This window comes from Trachurus japonicus, chromosome 8 (genome assembly GCF_045865225.1).
Source record: "Trachurus japonicus isolate A0001 chromosome 8, Traja_1.0".
NCBI lineage: Eukaryota > Metazoa > Chordata > Actinopteri > Carangiformes > Carangidae > Trachurus > Trachurus japonicus.
Genome location: NC_140914.1, coordinates 2,985,026 through 3,004,755, shown reverse-complemented (window position 1 = coordinate 3,004,755; position 19,730 = coordinate 2,985,026). Strand labels below are relative to the sequence as shown.

General features: G+C 40.7%; 1 protein-coding gene and 1 long non-coding RNA gene across 3 annotated transcripts in view; both read right to left on the bottom strand.

Annotated features, from left to right (window-relative positions):
- The window catches only part of LOC146982330 (uncharacterized), a 420,172-nt gene that overhangs the window by 223,653 nt on the left and 176,789 nt on the right, over positions 1–19,730 (bottom strand). The gene's annotated exons all lie outside the window — the stretch shown is intronic.
- LOC146982336 (uncharacterized) lies at positions 4,114–6,949 on the bottom strand. Of its 2 annotated transcripts, XR_015036248.1 has the most exons (4): positions 6,595–6,949; positions 6,398–6,479; positions 4,948–5,383; positions 4,114–4,842 (listed from the first exon to the last, which is right to left on the bottom strand). It is a non-coding gene; the product is annotated as an uncharacterized LOC146982336 (long non-coding RNA). The 2 variants fall into 2 exon arrangements; XR_015036249.1 differs by lacking the exon at positions 6,398–6,479 and having other exon boundaries at positions 6,595–6,947.

Sequence of the window (19,730 nt, the reverse complement as noted above, 5' to 3'; positions counted from 1 at the left end):
CAGTCACTGTCAGTACGGTACGGCACAGTACGGATCGGTACGGGTACGGCTCGGGTCGGATATGGTCAGCTTTGTGTTTCCATTGTATAAAGGAGACATTCAGCGGTAGGCGGAGTGCGTGTCCAAGCGTCACTACGTCGACTTATGTAGCGACACTGGCTCAGAGTCAGCGCTGCTCCTCTGACCAGCACACACCTGAAGCTTCACTTTTCATTTACACAAACTAATCAATGAGACCATAAATTACTCTGCTCGCTTTCTCCACCGAGATAACGACGTAAGCTGACCGGTCGATCACCTCAGCCGGCCGCTGCCTCTGAGATGAGCCGAGCAGCGAGGTAGCTCCCGTTGGCTGCTACCAGGTAGCTCTGAACTTCTCCCAAAACCTCGGAGCAAACTTCCAAACAGACGTCAGTTGGATAAACTGACCACAGATCAGGACTCTAAACTGTGACTTTCTTGCATGAAAAAACATAAAAAAATTAATAAAGTGACGTTTTAACTAGGGCTGTCAGGCGATTAAAAAAATTAATTAATTAATTATAGAATTTGTAATTAATTAATCTAATTAATCGCATTTTAATCTTATATCTGCTAAAGTTACCCAAATAAAGAATTCAAATTCTAGGACATTACAAAATTGTATTGCATGACTAATCAATTGAATAAACCTAGAAGAGAAGATTTGAAATCCACATTTTTATTGGTGAAGTGTGTTTCATAAATTAAATTTAAAAGAAAATGGTTAGGCACATCCCAGGTCAGGTGAGGAACCGAAGCGCAGCGCCCTGGAGCGGAGGCAGTTTCAGATCACACACACAAAACACACAAACAAACAGGGAAAGAGCGAGAGAGAGAGGCAGAGACGATGACGAAGTGGCAGAGACGAAGTGGAGGGAGTTGTTTGACCCACAGCACACTATATTAGGTTATTTATTTATCCATGATGTAAAAAAAACAGCTCTATGTGAGTAAACAACAGCTGAGGAGCAGAGGCGCTTGCGACCGCCGCAGAGAAATCAGCGTCTGGTGTGAACTGCAGGGACGCGGCGCTTCGGCGGCCCTCTCTGACTGGCCGCACATCTCGGGTTGTGAGGCGCCGCTGCAGCGCTTCAGTTCGCCGTCTGTTCTATTTTTCACACGAGCCGCGAGCGCTGTTGTCAAGCTGGATAGACCAGATCGTACCAGACAGGAATTCGGGCTCAGAAAAGACGAGAGAATCAGGTCAATTTTCAAAATAAAATAATTAAATGATGATTAATTAAGTTGTTGCTTGTCCGTCTATTTGTCAGTTGCATCTGCACGCGAGACACACACATCCATCCATACAGAGCTAGAAACAGACCTGTGTGTGTGAAAACCGAGTACAGACGGGTAGAGATGCGAGTGGAGTTGATGTTTGACCGGCAGGGAGAGAGCAGGAGTAGCAGCTCTCTGTGCAGCCAAGCGTCTGTGAGGATGCGCGCTGCTCCCGCTCCGCTTCCGTGGGCAGTGCGTCCGGGCTGTGAGTCGCGTCCATGTCGGTCAGTCTGTTGTCACCTGCTTTGACCAGCGACGCAGGTGGGAAGTGACCAACACGTCCGGACAAGTTCCTCGGTGCTATGCTACCGTGACATGCCACTTCCAAACTAGCCAGGGTCATTCAATGGGCCAAATTTAAAGTGCTCGCGCATTGAATTGCCACTCAGAATTAATTGCGTTAATTTTTCTAACGCGTTAAACTGACAGCCCTAGTTTTAACGGCACCACAGTGGACTTTTTCTGTGTTGTTGTGCTGCAGATGGCCGTCGCTCTATAGAGGGATTATCTGTTTACCAACAAATCAGGATGCGTGCGCAACCTGACTGCAGAAAGAACCGGTTGTCATGGTTACCTCTATGGATCTAGTGTAGTAAAAGCGGTGTTAGCTAGCGATGTTGTCAGCCTACCACAACAGTTTATCACCTACTGATGTAGTGTGTGTTTTATACATAGACGGTTTTATAGTTTTATAACGGCAGGAAAAAAAAACAAAACGTCAGGACGGAGGATCGAGTTTGTACCGCGGCCACGGCAACTCAGCCACGGGACAAACCACGGACACTCACAGCACGGCGTCGGTCAGCGGTAAAAACAACACTGTGCATCCCTTGCGTTACCTACAGATATTTAACAGACAATCATGTTCAGGAAAATACACGATTACAAAACTCAGTGTCTGTGAGGACTGAGCTGCTGCCTGGTCAGAGACGAGGGAAGAGGACGGACCTGTCTAAAGTCTGGAACAACTGCATAACGTAACTGTAACGTTACGTGCACCACTGAGTATGTACCGGTAATTTAAAACAATATAGCTTAACGTTAATTAATGTCAGCTTGCTTTCCATTAGTATGTGACCTCGTCTTCAGTCACTGTCGTAGTAAACATTTCACAACTCAATTCGCTGCAGTTACAGCTGTGCCTGTGGGCATATCTAGCTTTATCACCATTCAAACATAGACTGTAACGTATCTAACACGTTATATTGCTCGAAATGAATCGCCAATGTACTATTTTCTCTCTTGTTGCCTTGAAAGGGGTGCGAGTTGGCGCTATTCTGTAAATTTTGCGCGTTTTGGTTATTTTTATCAAAACAATTAGTGCAACTAACAGCACAAAAAGACATGATCACGGCTCTTGCTGCTCTCTTTCTGCAGGCGACATGCGCAGTAGAACGTCAGTGACGTAGGCTGGTAATCCCTCTATACGATAACGCCATATGCTCGACCAATCACCAGCTCGCAGTGCTTTGGCTCCTCCCCAAGGGAACCGATCCTGTGTGCTCGGTACCCCAACTAGAAGGGTTACAAACATAAGCCGTTTCTCAATACCCAGTACGCCAAGTTCGAACTTGTGAACTCCGGGAGTCTGGACTTGTGGAGTTCAGTTGGAAGAACGAACTCCCGGGGGACGGGAGAACGGGAGAACGGGAGGACGGTCTTTCTGAAATTGGAACAGGAACGTACTTGATGACGTCATCGTCTTCGCTCGTTTCGGCACTTCAACTTCCGGTTATTTTCACTGATTAAAAAAAAAATAAACACAATAAAAAACAACTCGGTTTCATTTGTATATTTTATTATAGAGTATGTGCGGATATAATATAGTATTCTTTTTATACAAATATGAATATAAAATTTCAGAAAATTGCCTATATAAAGGGAGAGTGGCGGGAAAATATTGTGGGTTTTATTGTTGTAATGGACAGAGCAGTGACGTAGCGGAAATTGGATAGCTTATCATCTATTTATTTAGTTCTTTAGACTGTTATTGTTATTGTTGTTGTGTTAGTTGTCAAATTGACGACATATGGCACAGTTGGCCGCTATTTTCATCGCCGGGGCGATGTACGCCGAAGCGGAAGAGGAAGCGGACCGCTTGAGGAGGAGCATCCGCCGGAGGAGAGCCGCCATTCGGCGACGGTCAAGGAGGAGGCGTGTCATCCTGGCATATCTCTCTGGATTGGTTAGTTTGTGTAATATAATATTTTATTTAGTGCTAATTTTAAAAAATAATTACATAATTTTTCTTTAATTGCTGTCATGTTGAATTACAACACCTATAGGGTCTAAGGACAGAGGATGTTGTTACGATGCCATGTAAAGCCCTTTGAGACAAACTGTTTGTAAAAACGGGCTATACAAATAAAATTGCCTTGCCTTGCCTTGCCTATAGGTTTATTTACTTAACTATATAATGCATACAATTTCAAGTCTTAAAGGTTGTTTATTGTAAGCCTATGTAGGTCCCTGTACTTTTACTACTTAATAACCCTCAGCCCTACACACTTACCTGTCCTCTGTCTTAGCACTCAAACATGAAGATGTTGATATTCAGTCTGAAATATCTTGTACAGCTTTAGCAACTGAATATGGAGTTAAGCAAACTTCAGATAAATGTCTATAAATGATTGACATTTGTCATTCAATACAATTTAATAAATACATATTCAATAAATATTAAATACAAAACAATAATAAATAGATTAAATACAGAATTCATAATAAATAGATGATAAAAAAGGGAATTCATCATAATAAACGCATGATTAAAAACAGACTTAATAATAAATAGATGACTACAATATCATAATAAATAACTAATAAATTGAATATCTCCTCCTCAGGACTCGCAAGGCCCTGTGCGTATTTATGCACAGGTGAATGACCAGGTGCCTATCCTGGCCACTTTCTTTTCCGGGGCAGAGGTGAAGCCAGCGTTGAGGCTCTCCAGGGACAGCATCACCATGCTGCTCCAGATGTTGCCCCGGGAGAAGAGCCATGGATGGAGCCATGAGCTGGAGGTGCTGGTGACGCTCTACTGGCTCGCCTGTGGAGCGTCGTACCGGGTCACCTCCGACGTCTTCTCAGTACCGCTGGCCACTGTGTGCAGGATTGTGCACAGGGTTGTGGATAACATGATGACCATCCTGCCCAGAGTCATCCACTTCCCCAGGGCTGAGCAGATGGCAGAGGTGGGAGCTGCCTTCGCGCTGGTTGCCGGGCATGAGGCATTTCAGGCTGCTGCTGGTGCCATCGACGGGTGCCATATCCGAATTGTTCCTCCTGCAGAGCCACAAAAAAGGAGCTACATTAATAGAAAGCTCTTCCCCTCCATAATCCTCCAGGGAATGTGTGATGCCAAAGGCTCTTTTCTTGACATTTATGTGGGTCAGCCAGGGTCAGTGCACGATGCACTGGTCCTCCGGAGGTCACCCTTCTACCACCAGGCCCTGTATCCACCAGCTGGGTACTTTCTGCTGGGAGATGGAGGGTACCCATGCCTGCAGCGCCCTGTGGCCCTAATGACGCCTTATCGCCAGCCTGTAGCAAGTAAGAAAACACACACCGACACACACACAGACAATTTGGTGACTTTGAATTACATTATACATTTTCACATTTTACATTTAAATATTTCTTTCTAACCTTGAATAGCCCAAGTTGAAGCCCGCTACAACAGGCACCACGTGAGGGCCAGAAATGTCATTGAGCGGACCTTTGGGATCCTCAAGACGAGGTGGCGCTCAATTTTTCTGAGGGCCCTGGAGATCCGGCCGGTGTTCGCCCCAAAGGTGGTTGGTGCCTGCTGCATCCTCCACAACATCTGTGTGGCAGCCCATGACATCCTGGAGGAGGAGCAGGAGCAGGATGAGGATGAGGGAGAGATGGCGGAGGTCCCAGACGGCGGAGATGGTCCGGGCAATGGAGAGGGGGACGAAAGGGGCCTGTCCGGGAGGGAGGTCCGAGGACGTCTGGCTGCCCAGCTCTCTGCTCCTCGTGACCTGCCTGCATGTCTGGGTGAACATGACTACATCTAGAGAGTAAATATTCACTCTGGCTCTCTAGATGTAGTCATGTTCACCTGGGAGTGTGTAAATATGTAAATATGTTAGATGTCAATGTATATATTGTGTGAATCAGATTAATTTAAATTGTATAGGTGTAAATATGTAAACTATGTAAATATGTTTTATGTATTTTTTTCTGGATATCCCAAATTTAAATTGGCCCTAATCAATGAAATGAAATTACTGTAAATAACTATTGGTATTTTTTCTTTTCTCTTTTCAATGTAATCGGTTTTGTTTAATCTTTTTTTGGTTCATTCTAATATAAACACAACTGTAAATAATTGTATATATGTTGTCTATCCAATGTTCTTTTTGGATAAATGTAAATAATTACACACTACTATTTTGTTTTTGTTGTGAATATGTACAGTATCGCTTAAATAAGAATCGTCTTAAACACATCCTAAACATTCAAAAAATTTAATAATACAAGAACAGAACACAAACAAAATAAAATATTACTACAACTAAAACTTATTCACAAGCCTCTCAAAGAGCGAGAGGTACCTCTCGGCCCTATCGGCTGCTGCTCTCTCCCTCTCCTCCTCCCTCACCATGGCCTCTCTCTCTCTCTCATCCTCTCTCTCTGCTCGTGCCTTTAAAAAGTCCAATATTTCACCCTCTCTCTTCCTCTTTCTTCCTGTGCTCCTCTCTCCTCTTACGTCCTCTCCTCCTGCCTCTTCCTCTGCAGAGGTAGAGGCCGGGGTGCTGCTGACCGCGCCACCTGGCGTGGCACTGGCTACAACCAGGGGCGGGTTGATGGCATGCTGCCCCTGGAGTGCAGCGTCCATCAGGCTGTACCACTGCCAGGTGGCAGCGGTCACACTCCCGGCCTCTACCCCTTTGCCCGCTGGTGGGTCTTTTAACTCCTATAAATAAGTTATTAATCATTACATTGTGACACTGAAAGTCTTTGGTTTAATTTATGACCTGAAAAATTCAAATTATGTAATTGTAAATTAAAAGAAAATAAAAAAATCCAGAGCTTTCCATCACCATATTAAACGCAAATATATCAAAGGTACCTTATATTTGTCCTTCAGATTGTTCCATTTCTTTTTCGCCTGTTTGGCGGTGATGGGCAGGCCACAGATTTTAACAAAGTCCCTTGAAAAATACATAAATACATTTAATGGCATACTCCCTCCATAATATGGTTTAAGACCGGCAAAGTCGAACCCTTCCCCAGATACACAGGCAATGATGAATATATTATACTCACTCCCATCCCTCCCTCGCCGAGTTTTTCCTCCCCGTGAAGAGGGCCTCGTTTTCGGACCGCCATTTAATGAGGGCCCGGGTCTGCTCAGCTGTCCCTTGAAAGAAATTACGGTCGACAGATTTAATGCACAATACCATACGTTTTTACACTTCTGATGTGTTTAACTAGTCAAACTAATAGGGAACAACAGGGAGTATGAGCGGATAACGTTACACGTTTTGGTCGGTGACAAGTTCTTCATGTTAAATAAAATATAAAACTTAAATAAAACCCTCGCACACCAGACAGACCAATTAATCCGGTATCAAACACCCTAAAGTATTTAGTTTCAGACACTTACCCATTAAATGCAAAGTGAACGGTCACGTTTTACCACTTCAACGATACATAACCAGCGGGCGGCTGATTTCAGAGGGTCACGCCGGGACAAGGCAGTCATCGGCGGGGTAGCAGTAATGCTAAGTGCCCGGGCCAACTTGCTAGCGGCTAGCGAGGTAGCTAGCCGTGATAGCCGTTAGCGGCGAAAACGTCGGAATAAAAACTACGTGCTACAGTAATAAATCACCCACAGCACCGATTTGAAGTTGTAAAAACGACGTTCCCGCAAAAATACATAAAAACATTTATTCACCCCAAAACAGTAGAATTTCAAAACTTCTAACGTTAACTTACAATTGTGCGTCTTCTCCTCCGCCATTGCTTTATCGAAATGCATTCTGGGATACGTGACTACCCAAAGTCCACACAAGTCTCCTCCGATGCATCCTCGGTGAAATGGGCGGGGCAAGAACACATCCGGGGTATTTGACCGTACTTGGCCAGATGCGAACTTTGAATTGGAACAGTACTTGGTCCGACGCTGATGACGTTTCTCAAGTCCACAAGAACAGAAGTACGGAGAAGAACGCATATTGAGAAACGGCTATGGTAACGGATAGGCCTACCATGGGACCAGTACGGTTCCATGGTAACGGGTACCATGGTAACAGTAGTTCCATGGTAGTTGAAACGCTGAAATAAGCATAGCCTACCGACCCGTACCGTACCGCATGCTGGAAACAGGGCTTATGAGCTGCAGGACCTCAACACACTCAACACTGGTAAAGAGGCTGGAAGAGGTCTCTTACCGGGAGTCTGACGCTCCAGGTCCAGGTTCAGGACTGAATTCTGGAGGATTTCCTTTGGACCGGTCACTCTTTAGAGACGGACAGGTGGATCCAGGTCCAGGTCCAGGACTGAATTCTGGAGGATTTCCTTTGGACCGGTCACTCTTTAGAGACGGACAGGTGGATCCAGGTCCAGGTCCAGGACTGAATTCTGGAGGATTTCCTTTGGACCGGTCACTCTTTAGAGACGGACAGGTGGATCCAGGTCCAGGTCCAGGACTGAATTCTGGAGGATTTCCTTTGGACTGGTCACTCTTCAGAGACGGACAGGTGGATCCTGGAGACTCTGGTCCGTCCTCCTCTTCCTCCACATTAACACTCATCTTCAGGACTTCAGTCAGTCTGAGAGGGAAACCAGAAACACTGACGTTAGCTTCAGATTCAGCAGCTAAGGTTAAAGTTAAAGGTTGAATTATTAAAAGCTTTATTTCTTCAAAAATAATACATCCACGGGGCGTTTAGAGGGGTGCAGAATACAGGTATAGCTTTTTTAGAAACATTTATATATTTAGTCTGAATTAATTAATATGAGAAAATATGATGGGTTTGACAATGACTTCCTGTTTACATCTGACCAGCAGTAGTCGTCACTTCTCCTCTGTTTTGCTAACCCTCCTCTCGGTCGTGTGCATTTGTTTTCAATGAAGCCTTTGATAATCAATCAGTGGATCTATGGATTATCATATACGATGTTAGGATGTGTGTATTTGTGTAGTCTTATCTGTCATAAACAAGAGATAACGGTTTACAGGACTCTCCCTGTAACAAGTTACAAGTCTTTTATCTAACATCACAATAAGTGATGTAAAATTATGTTTCTGTCTTGATCAATAGAGGGTGGTATGATTAAATTCAACAGCTGAACTCTGAATCCTATCTGAATCATTTCACCTGTGTGAAGGCTGTTTCATTTTGTGTTGAGTGTAAAACTTTAACACTTCTCCAGAGAAGATAATGAGTCTTTAAAACAATAAAACTGTTTTCATCAGAACAGGTTTAGTTTTGTGTCATGTGTTTTTTTTTTTTATCAGAACCTAGGTCTGATGTTCCTTTTTGTATTTTGCACAAATCCAATAAAAGTCATCACAAACCATAAACTATAAATAAGCTATAGGTATTCATCCATGCTTAGAAAACACTGGTGGGACAGGCTGCTAATGAACTATGTGGAGAGTTGATGATTGATTCTCTCTGTGTGTCTGTCTCTTTTTCTCTCTCTCTTTCTTAAATCTGTTTTATCATGTTTGTTGTTTCTGATATGACTTTAGACTTTAGACATTTATATGGACCACTTATTGTGTCTGCAATAAAGATTAATAATGATCAACTGTGTTTCAGACTCTTTATCTTCTCAGGGTCAGTGGTAAACTTTTATTTTGAAGGTCAAACACATTTTTCACATTAAGAGGTGAAATAAACTGTTAAGAATTTTCCTGTAAAATAACAGTAAAGAACTGGCAGCTGGGTTACCATTATGATACTGTAAAATTTACAGTTTTTTACTGTCATGGAAATTTACAGCTTTTTACTGTATTTGAAAATTACACTGTGTACTGTTTTTTAAGATTACTTTAACAATACTTTACAGTTAACTGATTTGTTTAAAAATACATTATCAGTCTTCACAAAATCTACAAACTACAACAAAATAGAAACAGAGCAGCATGTAATTGCAATATGAAAAAAGCACAGCTTCTTAATACACTTTGACTTTTATTTAGAATCTCCACATTCAGACACCTTCTTTAAAAAAAGACGTTACAGACAATTGAGCAATAGATAAGTCATAAATTTACAAAGCTCTCAGATGTGTCTGCCCTTTGTATCCTCTTGTAATCTGCTATTGTAATGTGGTCTATGAACATAAAAATCAAAGAAAAGCCACAAGTCCAGAAAAAAATATCCAAAGTCCTGACCTCAGACAGTCAAAAATATGCCAGAATGAAACATTCAAACAGTTGTATGTTCAGAAACAGACACAAATAACTTGGCAAGAATAACAGCAAGGGACTTTCAACTCTGTAAAGGAGAGAGAAAGAGGGTGAGATTGAGAGGGAGAAATAATTAAAGCAATGAGACAAGATGGTCTGTGTGTGTTATGGGATTGAATAATCTCACCTAAATGAAGTCCTGCTGAAATTCCATGAGTCTTTCAGCATGTGGATACAGTACATGTGGTTTGACTGCTGTCATCCTTTTGCTTGTGGTGCTGGTGCCCCATCCAGCCTTTGGTGCCTCTCAGGGTTTATGAAGCACCTGCAATTAATAGTGTCTCATCAGACAGTGGGAAAATCATTGCACATATTCATTAACAACACAATAAAAAGCAGCAAATGTTAATTTAGAATAGCATGCTATTGAAAAGATGAAAAAAACACATGTTATAGTGAAAATACCTGACGTTTGGGTGAATTCAAGGGCACAGGAGGCATCTTCCTGATTGAAGATAGAAGGTGGAAAATAAGGTGGGTTGGATTCCCTCACATACGACATGGCCCTCGATGCTGACCATCCAGCGCTGAAGTTTCCTGTTGTTTACCTGAAACTTGACCAAGAATTGCCCTGGTAAATTAAGATGTGCTCACTGCTTTCACCTGCACATTTTTGCAGTTTGCAATCAGGCAGACAACACTACAGGTCTAATATTGCTGTGACTTTTCATGTACCCCACATAGGCAACTGAGGTGCATATACCTGACAAAGAAAAGATTATTGCAAACTTGACCATGATTCAACAAACAGGAAGCACCGTGCAATATGAACAACAACTCACAAATACTTACTGTGATCAGTAGCGCAGCAGCAAATAGTCTTCAGTAGGCCTATGTGTAATGTCAAAGAAATATGTCAAAAACTGTACCGTAAATGACGCTCAAAGAACTCAGCAAACATCTTATGGATCATGAGCCCCCATAGATTCATTAATTAATGGCAAACATGGTAACAACAACAGCAACAACAGTGGTCTTATACTGACTAGAAAAAGTACTAAAGCACTAAATTTCTGAGCTAAAATTTAAAATCTGGAATACCTCAGAATGAACAGACCTCTTATGTTGTGGTGTGTTACACCATTAAGGCATTATATGAATGCTTCATGAATTCACTTCATCTATCATCTGTGAAAATTTAGCTAGCTACCGAATCATTCTGTCATGACATGCACATTTGCAATAGGCTGATGAAAACAAACTGAAAACACTGCCAATTTACTTTGTACCAATTTACAAATGAAATAAAACTGCTACTCACCAAATAAATTGCTAGATGGGGGTGGATGAAGGGTCGACAAAGAGAGGAACAGATCCGGCTTCACATGTGTAGTTTCGGTTAAATTTCCCACAATGCAAAAAATACAACATGATACCGTGACTTAGATGGTTTAGATGAAAGATTAGCGGTTAAGTGCTGTATATTAGGAAAACAGTATAGTTCCGTTAAAAGAACAGTAAATTACCTAAATTTAACAGTTTTTGTTTATTTTAACAGTAGAATGATGTATTTAAAAATAACAGGTTAATACTGTTGGAATTCTGCTGTAAATTCACAGCTTTTTCTTAAGATTCAGATCTCAGCTGCCTGACTGACACACACACACACACACACACAGAATATACAGTAGGCTATATTAACCGTTTTTATTTCTCATAACAGCGTTTCGTCCTAAAACTGTAGCCTATATTATTAAAACCTGGTCCTGGTGTGGGTAAATCTCCAAACGCCGCCTCAGAAAAAACTAAACTTATCTTTAGTGAAACAATAACGTCATAGCCTCACCTGTCACCTCTCTAACCTGTAACCTTGGCAACACCGCTGGACGTAGAAACTACAACAACAACAATGGCGGACTAGTGTAAAACTACTCTCTTCTTCCCTTCACACTTCACAGGGACTGAGACTTAACGGTGAATAATAATAATAATGTTGTTTAACACTCACCTGCCGCAGCTCTTACTCCTTCTTCTTAAAATGGCGTCTGAGCTAAATACTTGGACCGTGGATGTTTTTATGTGTTTTGGACCTCCTGGCTGCAAATCAATTTCAACAGGGACAATAAAGATAGGCTAACTTTGAACTTTGAACTTTGAAGATAACGAGTCTGACAGTGAAACCTGTTTTGTGTCTTATTCTTTTAGTTTTTGATCAGAACCTGGTCTGATGTGGATAAACTGTGTTTCAGACTCTTTATCTTCTCTGGATCAGTGTTAAACTTTTATTTTGAAGGTCAAACACACAGTTTTCACATTAAGAGGTGAAATAAACAGAGGATTCAGAGCTCAGCTGTCTGACTTAAGTTCCCTTAACTTTCCCCTTAGCTGCCTGTTAACACACACAGAGAATAACAGTGTGTTAACAGTTTTTATTTCTCATATCAGCTTTTTGTCCTAAAACTGTAGCCTATATTTTTTAAACCTGGTCCTGGTGTGGGTAAATCTCCAAACGCCGCCTCAGAAAAACTAAACTTATCTTTAGTGAAACAATAACGTCATAGCCTCACCTGTCACCTCTCTAACCTGTAACCAGGGCAACACCGCTGGACGTAGAAACTACAACAACAACAATGGCGGACTAGTGTAAAACTACTCTCTTCTTCCCTTCACACTTCACAGGGACTGAGACTTTAACGGTGAATAATAATAATAATGTTGTTTAACACTCACCTGCTGCAGCTCTTACTCCTTCTTCTTAAAATGGCGTCTGAACTAAATACTTGGACCTTGGATGTTTTTATGGGTTTTGGACCTCCTGGCTGAAAATCAATTTCAACAGGGACAATAAAGATAGGCTAACTTTGAACTTTGAACTTGTTTTGTGTCTTATTCTTTTGGTTTTTGATCAGAAGGTCTGATGTGGATCAACTGTGTTTCAGACTCTTTATCTTCTCTGGGTCAGTGTTAAACTTTTATTTTGAAGGTCAAACACACAGTTTTCACATTAAAGCAGAAGTAAGTGGTCCGGTCGTTTTCGCTAATGCTGCGTTCCAGGCAGGCTTTTGAAATCGTAAATTACAGCTTCAAGTCACAACTTACGACTTTGTAGTGTTCCAGGCAACCCACTCGTGTTTTTCCGACCTGTTTTACCGGTGAAAGTCACTATAACGGCCACTCGTAACTTCTGACCCGTGAACTCGTACCAGATCGAACTGGTACGACTTCACAGGTCGGAAAAATACGAGTTTCCTTGAACGCACCATAACAGTCCTCGTCCCTACGTCACCACATTCACGGTGTCCCTTGGCTGCACACACAGCCCTGCATGCCGTTCTCTCTCCTCATTGGATAAAAACTGTAGGATACGATAAATGTTTTCTCTTCGGCTCAGAGCAGAGCAGAGTGACTGACAGACCCGTGTTTCAGTCCAAACACTCTATGTAAGTGATTGCTGTCGGAAGATATAACTATTTAAGACTTATATTAACACAAATATATCACTTACTTCTGCTTTAAGAGGTGAAATAAACAGAGGATTCAGAGCTCAGCTGTCTGACTTAAGTTCCCTTAACTTTCCCCTTAGCTGCCTGTTAACACACAGAGAGAATAACAGTGTGTTAACAGTTTTTATTTCTCATCAGCGTTTTGTCCTAAAACTGTAGCCTATATTTTTAAAACCTGGTCCTGGTGTGGGTAAATCTCCAAACGCCGCCTCAGAAAAAACGTAACGGATCTTTAGTGAAACGATGACGTCATAGCCTCACCTGTCACCTCTCTAACCTGTAACCTGGGCAACACCGCTGAACGTAGAAACAACAACAACAACAATGGCGGACTAGTGTAAAACTACTCTGACTCTTCTTCCCTTCACACTTCCCAGGGACTGAGACTTAACGGTGAATAATAATAATAATGTTGTTTTAACACTCACCTGCTGCAGCTCTTACTCCTTCTTCTTCTTCTTAAAATGGCGTCTGAACTAAATACTTTCACTTTCTCTCGCTCCTCCTCCTCACCTGTCTCATATCCACACCTCAGTCTGGGGCGGAGCCAGGCAGCCAGCTCACCTGAGGGAGTCACAGCACAGCAAGCCTCTACATTTAAAAACGTCCTATACTAAACAAAAAACTCCCAACATACCAACCGTAGCCTACGTGCTACAGTTTGACAGAAAGAGAAACTTTATTGACACATTTATTTTCTATGACGTAGGCCTATACAAACATGTCACAGGTAAAGCATTTCTCATCAGCTTTATTTTTTCTCTTTTTTTATTTGACTATGATGATTTTGAATGATTTCTGAATGTAAGTGATCTCATGTCTGCCTTTGCCATTTCTGGTTGACCGTTTGAAATAAAGTTGTTAAAAATAATAATAATTTAAGAGCACATTTAACACACATATGAACACCCCACTTGCTCTCACATTGTTAACTCCTTTAACACAGAAAACTATAAGATTTTCTACCTTAAACTTACATCATGTAACCTAATCTTATCTGTGACTCTCCAAACACAAACTTCACAAACTTTATTTTTCCTTCGTGGTCAGTCAACCTCAGAAAATGATCTTTAACATCAACCTGCTCACATCTCTGTCGACTCACAGCTTCTTTGCTACTGCTCCTGTTCCTTGATTATCTCCATAAACCATAGGTGGTGTGTAGCTGAGTCAGTATTTAGATTTAATGTGTTTTTAAGTTGATATTATCTATGTGAACTTTAGCTAAAACTAAAAACCCACTCCACATATGATTCAGACCAGTGGTAAATATGTTAACCAGCTAAACTGTTGTTGCTGCAGCAGTTTGGTTCAGAGAACGATGGTTCCTGGTTCCAGCTGTTGTTGCAGGTGGGGCGTTAATTAGCGGTGCACCCCCCAAAACGCGCCAAAACGTCGCTGCTGCTGGAAGAGCCGAGACACACGGTGAAACTCTCTCCGTTATTTGTAGATAATATGCTCTTAAAGTCCTTACTTACCATGAATATCACACACACACTGAGTGATGAGGTGGCGGCCATGTTTAAAGTGTGTGTGACTGTGTGTTGTTTTTCTTTGTTCACGGTGAGACGAGGATTTAACGATCTCATCTCATTAGCATACATGTGTTTGTGTTGTGGCTTTGTTCTGTGTGTTTAAAGTTCATCTGCTGTGGATCCAACTGAAACTGCCACTATACGATCTCATGTCTACAGAAATATCTGATTGATTAGTGAACATTCAGTTTGAAACTGGAAACTACAGCTGCATCTCAATAAATCAGAATATCATGGAAAAGTCCATTTACAGTAGTTCAAGTCAAATAACCACAACCAAGTATTGAGTGCATATAGATGGACTAACTTTTCACAAGGACAATATTTCTGTATTTAAAATGCTTTTTTTTTATTCGTCTTTTGTAATATTCTAATTTTGTTAGAGACTGAATTTTAGGTCTTTAGTTAGCCATAATCAATACAATTAAATAAATAGAGACATGCAATGTTTAATTCTGTGTGTAATGGATCTAGGTGTGTTAGCTTAACTTTTTGAATTGAATTACTGACATAAATAAACTTTTCTATGATATTCTAATTTATTGAGATGCACCTGTATATATTTATTTATTTATTTGTTTATTTCGGGCATGTCAATTAAATCATCATCATCACTCTTAGTTAAAATAATACAATACACATGGCCGAAAGGGAAAGCGGGAGAAGCAAAAGCTTATCTAGTCCCGCCCCCATAATAAAGAATAAATTATCTTCATCATAATCTTTTCTTTTTCTTTTGACATTTTGACATAACATTTTCTTATGATATATCTTATTGATTAGTGAATATTCTGTTAGAAGTGTTAAAAATGAATGTGATTAATGAGATAAAACATAAAAACTTTGTAGATGCAGCTAATGTGCTCCTACTGTTGTGTGCAGAATAAAATCCTGAGATGGTCTCCAACAACGTCCTGTTTCCTGTGAGGTGAGTGGTGCCAGTGGGTTGCAGTCTGCTACAGGTGAGTGTTGGTGTCTGTCAGCAGCTTCAGGTAGTTGCACCAGCTACATCACTCCTGTGTGCTGGCCTGGGCCTTGGATTTGTCACATCTGTAGACATTTTATTCTTCCTATGACTCATTTACACCAACACATTCATTATCTCCAAATAAAGTTCCAATCCAATGAACATACAGACACTATAAATCATATTACAGTGATATTTGTGCATAATCATCGACCTTATTTAACCAAGTTAACAAAGACCACATTCTTATCAGTGGCAACAGCCTGGTAAAAAACTCTTCAGCTCATTAATTAACACTCCAGAACTTATGCATTAACTTTTCATAACTTAGGTTCAGTTGTTAACAACAATTTCACAACAAAGCAAGTCATGGACCCACAACTCACACACATCACACAAACTCCCACAGACAACACTGGAGACACAGCGTCACATTTTATCAACAAAAACAAACCTTTATTCATACAGCACTTTTCATACAAAAGGAAGCAGCTCAAAGTGCTTTATGCAATAAAATAAACAGCAGTCATCATCATCTGTCATTCAACATTCACAGTTACTCACACACACAAATGTTCTCCATGTAAACGTAGGCACATGCCCCACCACAATCCCTGCTCTAATTCTGCCCCCTAGTGTCCAAACAAGAGAACTCCTCCTACTGGAATCAGCTCCAGGTCAACAAACCATATCATACAGACATAAATATTCTTTCCTCCATGAATATGATAAAATGCAGTTACATTAATACATTATAAGTTAAATGTAAATAATTTATCTCAAATGTGAACACACCTCACACCATAGAACAGGTTTGTCTCTGTCATTTGTAGCCCAGAGCAATTAAACAGTTATGCATTCAGTGGAACTCATCATTTTAAGTCATGTCTAAAAAACACACTTGACATAAATAGTTTAATATTTGACATAAAAACACTTTAAATGAACACACTAATTTAAAATTGATTCCACACCCCTGGGCTTAGAGGTTCTGTGAGTGTTAAAGTTTGATTTCACAAAAACATGGGCATCACCAACCATCAACTGTCTGCACAAACATTTATAATAACAGCATGAGCACAGAAAAACAGCAACAGATCAAAGTAGGAGTTTGTTATGCGTTGTATGTAGCATAGTTAAGGTAAAAAATAAAAAAATCTTCCATAGTTCCTCTTTAACCGTCTTCTCTGTCAGCGATACTGAAGGTTGTGAACAGCACCAACCCGCCCCAGCACCACGGCAACCGTCTCACCAACAGCTGCAGACACACAACATTTCCTGTGTCTCTCCCAACACATTCATTATCTCCAAATAAAGTTCAATCCAGTTAACATACAGACACTATCAACAAAAACAGACCTTTATTCATAAAGCACTTTTCATACAAAAGGAAGCAGCTCAAAGTGCTTTATGCAATAAAATAAACAGCAGTCACAGCCGCTCTCATTCAACATTCACACACACAAATGTACAACATGTAGGCACTCACACTTCTCTAAAGTTTAACTAAGAAGTTTCAGTAATTCATTTGGGGTTTGAGACAACACTCACCTGAAAAACACAGGAAAGAAATAGTGACACAGAGAGACGAGGCTGCTTGAACTGAGTCTTCCATGGCGATGAGGAAAACCCATCCAGACATGCCCCACCACAATCCCTGCTCTAATTCTGCCCCCTAGTGTCCAAACAAGAGAACTCCATCACCTCTAGGTCAACAAACCATCATACAGACATAAATATTCTTTCCTCCAAAAACATATGATGAAATGCAGTTATATTAATACATTATGAGTTAAATATAAATAATTTATCTCCACAAATGTCCCACTCTGTCAGCATGAACCAGTTCTAGAGCTGCTTTGGCTCTAACATCCTGAACACACACTTCACACTGTGGGACAGGTTTGTCTCTGGTCATTTGTAGCCCACAGCAATTAAACAGTTTTGCATTCACTTCAGTAGAGCTCAAAATTTAAATTCATGTTTGAAAATGCACTTGAAATAAATAGTTTCATATTTTACATAAAAGCACTCAAAATGAACACACACATTTAAAAATGATAAAGTGGGTCAAACAGCAGAGTCAAGTGGAGGTGCACGGTAGCCAGTGAAATGCTTCATCCACTTCCTGAGTGAAGACCAGCTGGTCAGGTGAGGACAGGTGAGTTTTAATATGTAGTCAGCTGACTCATGTTTCCGTTAACCATGATGTTATTTTTTGCCGTTGTAAACTACGTCGGTCCATGCTAGTGCTAATACAATCCACTCGCTGTGATGCTAATTACTTCAAGTTAAAATCCTATTGGGTTAGCCTAACAGTGTTAATGGCTTTGAAGTGGTGAGTGAGAATATCTTAGTAAATACTGCTGAGCAGCAGACATTTTCTGACTACATGCTGTGTAAAAGAAACTGTTATTCAATGTGTTCTGAAATACTTTGTGTAAAGTACTGCAGCTGGCTGTGGGTTAACACGGGTTCATATCAAATATTTACTGTTAATGCTGGTATTTCTGTAGCTAATAAAAGTTAAATGATGTTCTGGAGATTCATAGTCTTTGTAATTCATTAGAGTTTAACCGTATATTTAAAGGTGGCCGGCTTTTTTGAGATCTTCCTTATGTATTTGACCTGCAACTGAAATGTAGTAAAAATATCAAATTGCTCACAACTTAGCATCAAGTAATTGTATCTTGACCTTGTCTCAGGTCCCAGAGTGAATACTTTTCAAAGTGCCACCCTGCTGAGATCGTGGAGCCGACCTAGAGTGATCCAGAGATTTGTGAAGATTTCAACAGTTTCCAGAGAGAGAAGATGTTCCAGTACTGGATGACGAGCCAAGCCCAGAGAGATACTGAACCACTGGCTTTCAGCAAGGAGACAGCAAACTAGGTAACACTTATGTATTCCTCCTCTTTGTCAAGAATGGTTACACTTTACATTCATCATTTACTGTGTGTTGATGATGTAATAAATTTTGTCTTAGGATTTTAAAGGTAGTGGAAAGCTCCCACTGCTCCTGTGAAAGAGTATCTACCACAGACACAGGTAGGTGTACAACACAAATTTGTATTACAGCTCCGTTTACAAACATGTCGGCTTACTTGAAGTGAACAAACCCCTCGGTGTGTGTTTGAAGCCATCTGACGTTGTCTGTGGGATGTAAACAGCCGAAACATTGTAAGATCGGTCCGCTCCCAGTATACGCTGCCGTGGCGATATGGGGACTGCGTTTAATAAACCAGCGAGCTAACTAGCCAGCTAGCTATCAATACAGCTGCAGCTCCATGTTCTGTGTTTTCCTACCTGGACGTCACAGTCGGTCTCTGAAACGAGGTGAGGCCGGAGCGTGAACACACAAGGACCGCAGGTAGTGGAGCATAGATATATTATATACATATACTGTAAGTAAATATATATATATATATATATATATATATATATATACATACATATATACCACACGCTCCTCTCTAACTAACAAACAAAAGGAAGCAGAGAACCTGACACCCCTCCATCCTGACCTACAGCCTTTTCTTTTCCTTTTTTTCTTCTTTTGTTGCATATTTGTGGCACTTAGACTAAATGTTTAAGATAGCTAATAAAACAATTTTCAATAAAAGGCCTATTGAGATATTATAAATACTAATTAAACATTGAAGTGAATCACTCATCTAACGACCTCACAGATTTATTTGTTGAACTATAAACAACCACATGAACTTCACATGTGAAATATTTTGCACATGGGGAACATGTGGTTTTGGCAATTTTATGTGAATCATTTTAAACATTTTTTACACGTGCTCTACATGTGATCACATGTGTCAAACCACATGTAGAAAATGGGTTCACATGGGAGTTCACATGTGATTCACATAAAATTGGGCCAAAACCAAATTTTTCACATGTGAAGAATCACATGTTAAAGTTCATGTGGGTTTTCTGTAAGGGATTGATTAAACAACAAAACCAGACTGATGAAATCACAACAACCATGAGATTTGATTTGTTTTTTTAAATTTATTACAATATGC